The sequence below is a fragment of the Acomys russatus genome, chromosome 31 (assembly GCF_903995435.1).
Source record: "Acomys russatus chromosome 31, mAcoRus1.1, whole genome shotgun sequence".
NCBI lineage: Eukaryota > Metazoa > Chordata > Mammalia > Rodentia > Muridae > Acomys > Acomys russatus.
The window spans coordinates 18,307,375-18,313,374 of NC_067167.1; positions in this window are offsets into that span (position 1 = coordinate 18,307,375).

Here is a 6,000-nt window from a genome sequence, read left to right on the forward strand (position 1 = left end):
CTGCAGAAATAAAGGCTCCTTCCTTTTGCATATGACTTTGGTCTCCTGGTGGTCTTTGGGGATCTAACGATCTGAACGTAACACCAGGATGAGGTATCAACAAATGTACCAAGTAGTTGAACAAAGTTAAGTTTTTATCTTGGGTTATTTAATAAAGCCCATTTAAAACCTAGGCCACGACTGCTAAATATAATGATTTTTGTCTTAGCATGGTTAACACTAAACTGTCCTTCCTGATAACAACCTGCTGAAAGGCTCTGCTACATCTTAATAAAAAGCAAATAGAGTCACTAGCCCAGAAAAGGACGGCTCCATTCCTGTCATTTCTGCTGATGAGTGGGCTTGCAGCCATTCTGCATGGTAGCTACACAGGAATGACACAGTTCTGAGCAAAGAACTGTGAACACTAGTGTTAAAAGAAAATTTGTGATTTAATCAGGAAAAGAGGCAAACCATTAAAAATTCTAAAGACTTTTCTCCTAGATAATGGGACTAGAAGTGCTTGGAAGCTTGGAGGCCCAGTTGAGAATAAGTGTGATATTGGTTACGACAGCGTCTCTATCCAAACAAGCCCCCACCTTACACACCCACACAACCAGAAGTAAAAGTGACTCAGCTTCTTTGAAAAAAAGAAACAGCAGGAGGAGATGTGGAGTTCGGCCTTTGTTGATATTTTTCTCAATGACCTCAAAACACAAAATGCACAAATAGAAAAAGAAAGGTACTATCCTTGTAAACCTTAGGGGGGTTGCTCTTCCTTTCTAGTTCAGTCATTTGTTGAGACATGGGATTAATTATGCAATTGGGGTCAGGGCTATTTGATAGGATGCATTCAGTGGCTCATCCTGTTTTGTTCCTACACTTGCTTTTTGGCAAGCTACCAGGTGTTGGGGACGGGCTATATGGCCAATGTTCTTCCATCTTGTCAGAGACTAGGTTCCTATTTCTCCAGCAGTCTGTCATTTACCAGAAACCCGCTGACCCTGTCGTAGTTCGGCAGTTAGACACCTGTTGTGGTTTACTGTGGGGGATGGTCATTCTAAGACCCCCGAGCTCATAGAAAGAGCTACTCCTTTCTGGCTATAAACTAGCTTTTCCAGTAAGACTACTGGTAAAATCAGATTAAAGGCCAGTTGCCTACGAGCAGCAGTTCTGGGAACTTTTTCTTGACTAACCACATCTTTTACGACTTCCCTTTCTCTCTGGAATTTCTCCATCTTCTGCGATTATAGCAGCTGTAAAGGTAGACGCCTGCTGGAGCATTCCAGAGTTAGGTATCCATAGCAACCCTTGCTTATGCAAATATCCATACCCCAGTGCCTATAAAAACTCTGTGAAATTTTTCAATAAACAGGGCTTCATCAGAATCCAGACTTGCCCTCATTTCTTTGTGTCTCTTGTCCCCCCATTTGTCTGCCCCCTCCACAGGTACCCATTGAAGACCCCGCAGGCTGGGACAACCAGGCCGGACTCAGCTGTACGATCTTCTTCTCCACATCTTCTCGGGCGTTCCACCTACCCCCTACAACAGGTTACTCAAATGTCTGCCAGTGAAGCTCAAGCCTTCAGGAGACCAAAGCGGAAGCTGCCTGTTCCCCACTCCCACCCCACCCCACCACCCCACCTCCCCAGGCCAGTCTCCTCAGCCACATGTTCTTGGTGAAAGTTGTCATGGCCCAGATCCAAGGAGAAGAGAAACCGGTCCCCCTTCTCGACCAGAAGAATGTCAGAGGATGTGTAGCCATCACTAATCTGCCACAGTCCCAGAAGCATCTTCAGCCATATGTCCATCTTTACCTAGTCATGTTCCTATTGGTTATTTCTCTCTCTTACGTAACAACCAACTTCAAGGACTATCTCAGGCACTTAGGGGGCTGACGCAGAAGATGGCGATGTCTAGGGCAGCCTGGGTTACACAGGACGAAACCGGAAGGATGTAGAGGTGAAAGAGAAAAGAAATAAGGACAGAAGGGAAGAAGGGAGGGAGGGAGGGAGGGAGGGAGGGAGGGAGGGAGGGAAGGGATAGGAAGGGAAAGGAAGAAGCTAGTGAGAAGAGATGGAATGAGGGAGGGTCCTCTCCAATTCCACACTGGGCAAAATGCCATTGTTTATTATGAACGGTTATTTACAACAGCAACCATGCTGCACGGCCCAGCGAGTATTGGGTGGATGAAAGATACATCCAGCACTTCCTTTTTTACGTTATATGGAATCAAGTACAAGATGCTCGTGCAGGGATCCAGTTCCACGGGGAGGGAAGTGAAGGTAACCTATGCCCTTTGCTCAGTGTTGACTTTTCGGCTCACACCTATAGATTCATTCACCAGTTCAAAATGGCAGCTCTAGGATGATTCCAAGCTAGACTTTTAACTCTTTCCTGTCTGGTTGTTATGTGTCTCACACAGTGGATGTGTCTTCACTTCATGTATGGTCCACCCATTGTGTCAAACCCAGGACTTCCTTCTTTTTAAGGTGGACTAATATTTTCTTGACCCACAGGTTGTTTTCTCACCTTGGCTGCTGTGAACAAATAATACAGTGAACAGTGGAGTACAGGCTTCTGTATTAGGGAGCGACTCCTTCTCCCTTGTACGCATGCACACATTTCTCAACACTTTGGTCACCTTCCTGCCCCCACTCGAGGAACAAAACACACAACCATGGCATTGCTCTTATGAGTCTCTTACGTCACTAAGCACTTAGCTCTTTAAAGTATCTGAGAAACAAATAGGAGAGTAAAATCCCTTGCCCTTTCTGTGTGCTCTGAGCACTCTCACCAGCCCTCGGCATTGTTATTTCTATGGCCAATCACGTGTCTTATATTTTGTAAATGTTTATCCTTCCTCACATGCCTATTAGTTGTAATAAAGATCTGATGGCCAGTAGCTGGTCAGGAAGTGGAGGGTAGAGGGACGGAGGGAGGGAGGGAAGGAGGAGGGAGGGAAGGAGGAGGGAGGGACAGAGGGAAGGAGGGAGGGAAGGAGGGAGGGAGGGAGAGAACAATATCAAGATCCAACTAATACTTAGCTCTCTGCTAGTTTAGCAATCAACATGCTTTTTTCATTAAACATTTTAAGATTTATTTACATATTATTATGTACATAGTGCTCTGCCTGCATGTATACCCACAGGACAGAAGAGGGCCTCAGATCACAGTATAGAAGGTTGTGAGCCACTATGTGGTTGTTGGGAATTGAATTCAGGACTTCTAGAAGAGCAGTCAGTGCTCTTAACCGCTGAGCCATCTCTCCAGCCTTCATTAAACATTTTAAATGCCGTACACAGCAGGTCAGAGGTTAAGAACACTGTCTGCTCTTCCAGAGGTCCTGAGTTCAATTCCCAGCAATCACATGGTGGCTCACAACCATCTATAATGTGATCTGATGCCCTCTTCTGGCAAGTAGGTGCACATGCACTCATATACATAAAATAAATCTTACAAAAGAAGAAAGAAAGAAAGAAAGAAAGAAAGAAAGAAAGAAAGAAAGAAAGAAAGAAATCAAATCCAGCTAGTACTTAGCTCTTTGTTGGTTTAGCAATCAACAATTGAATAAACAGAAGCAACCTTCACACTATGTACCCCACCAACCCCACATCACAGACTGCTCCAGCTTGGCCTGCACGTCCCTAGCCACAGGTGGTCCACAGAGCCTGGACAGCAAATGAAACAGCCTGCTCTTCGCAGCCTTGGTCAACATCCCAGATTTTGGGGGCGGGACCCAATATCAGCAGGAATTAGTCATAGAAGAGATTACATCTACCCTTATCTTTTATGATGAACACAAAATGCTGGAATGTTAGGTCCCAAACTCAGGACAAACGGCTGAGGTGCCTATTTAACATACCAAAGCAGACACCAGGTTCGTCCTGCATCTCTCAGTCCCTACCTGTTATAGGGTATGGTTGGCATACGCTGGGCTGGGCTGATCTTTCCCCCCAGATACCTTCCCTCTATAATCCAGCCATTTTGGTTACCTGGCCCTTTTGTCTCCCCTCTCCCCTCTCCCCTCTCCCTCCCCCCTCTCCCCTCCCCCCTCTCCCCTCTCCTCACATGGCCTGGCTCAGTGTCTTGTTCACTCTAGACTTTCCCAGCTGTCTCTGCCTCTGGCTATGCTCTCCCTTTTATCTACAATAACCTCCTCCTCCACCACACCTAGGAGCAGCCATGTCTTTCCTTCTTATTTCTTGTTTCACTCAGTCCTTTTAGTTAAAAAGCAAGAAAAGAAGCATGATTAAACATGTTAAAATAGGAAGTCTTGATCTTCAAATTATGCTGGGGCATTGCTCCGTGGTAGGATGCATATTTGGCATACATTAGGCCCAGAGTAGAACCACAAACACTTTAAAAAAATCATTAGCATAAATCTTACCGCTCTTCTCCACATTCTGCCATGCTGGTTTGTAAATACCAATATGAAAAACGTTTAAATGACATATAGAATCACAGAAGTTGCAGTTAGTATTTTGTGGTTTGTACTTGAGTATACCACAGGTTCTTATAACAGTGAAAATGCTGCACAAGAGTACACTAAACAGGGGCCAGGAAGAGGACTCAGTGTGTAAAAGCAGTTGCCACACAAGTGTGAGGATCCAAGTTCGAATCCCAAGAGCCAAAGTGAAAGCTGAGCTTGGAGAGTGAGCACCTGTAATCCCAGCATTTCCATGGAGAGACAGGAAGCAGAGACAGTGGAATAGGCCTGCATTTATAGTTTAAAAAAAAAAGAGAGAGAGAAAAGAAAAGAAAGAAAGGTTTATTTGGCAGGAGGCCGGGGGGGGGGGTGGGGAGGGGAATGGGGGTGGGGGGGAACATCTCTTGGGCCGGTCCACTGATCTCACAGAAGGTGCCAGGGAAGTTCCAAGGCTTTTTTTTTTTTTTTTTTTTTTGGAGACAGAGTTTCTCTGTGTAGCCTTGGCTGTCCTGGACTCGCTTTGTAGACCAGGCTGGCCTCGAACTCACAGAGCTCTGCCTACCTCTGCCCCCCAAGTGCTGGGATTAAAGGCGTGCGCCACCACACCGGTCCAGGTAAGGGCTTCTTAAAGATGAGTGGGAGGTGTGATGTGATGGTGAGGTATTGGGCCTTATTTAGTGAGTTCTCCTCCTCCTGTGCATGGGACTCAGGTCCAGTGGTCACTTTGGAATCCAGAACTAGGAGCTGGGCTTTGTCCAGTGTTTTGTGTGGGCTCCTGGTCAGAAAAGGATGGCAGGGACCTCTTGGTCCAGAACATTTTGCCTTTGTCCTCAAACCTCCGACCTAACAGAGAGAAGAATCCCTGCAAAGCTCATGGTCCAGTCGGCCTAATAAAACAAAACAGGAAAACAAGAGACCCTGCCTCAAACAAGATGGAAGGAAGCTGAAGACTTAACACTTGAGTTTGTGGTAGGACAGCGCCTGTGGTGTACACACAGATACACATCTAAACTAATAATTTCACCTTTTTTTCCCCCTTTGGTTTGGTTTGGTTTGGTTTTTCAAGACAGGGTTTCTGTGTAGCCCTGGCTTTCCTGGACTCACTTTGTAGACCAGGCTGGCCTCACACTCACACTGATCCACCTGCCTCTGCCTCCCAAGTCCTGGGATTAAAGGTGTGTGTCACCACCGCCCGGCCTAATTTCACTTCTTGATACACACACACTGTACAAATACTCCTTAGAAATTGAGTGACATGGTCACAATGGAGCTCCGTGTCCCCTGTCTCCAGCACCTGTGAAGATGACTGTGTTTACCTGAGCCTCTTTTTTGTTTCATGTTGTACCTGCCTCAGACTGACCACCTTATAAAGAACTCAGAATACCCCCAAACCTCAGCCACCTTATGAGGGACCCTTCCCCTCCTAAGTCTTATCTCTTTCTCTAAATAAGAAAAAATACTTATCTTATGTTTTCCTAAGTGATACTAGACCTTGGAGGCATTGTGTCCCTTCGAGATGGCAAACTATTAGGCTGAAAAGTCTTTTACAACAGGGTAGGAGATAAAAATCAAGGAAAAGTTTCATCAGAAG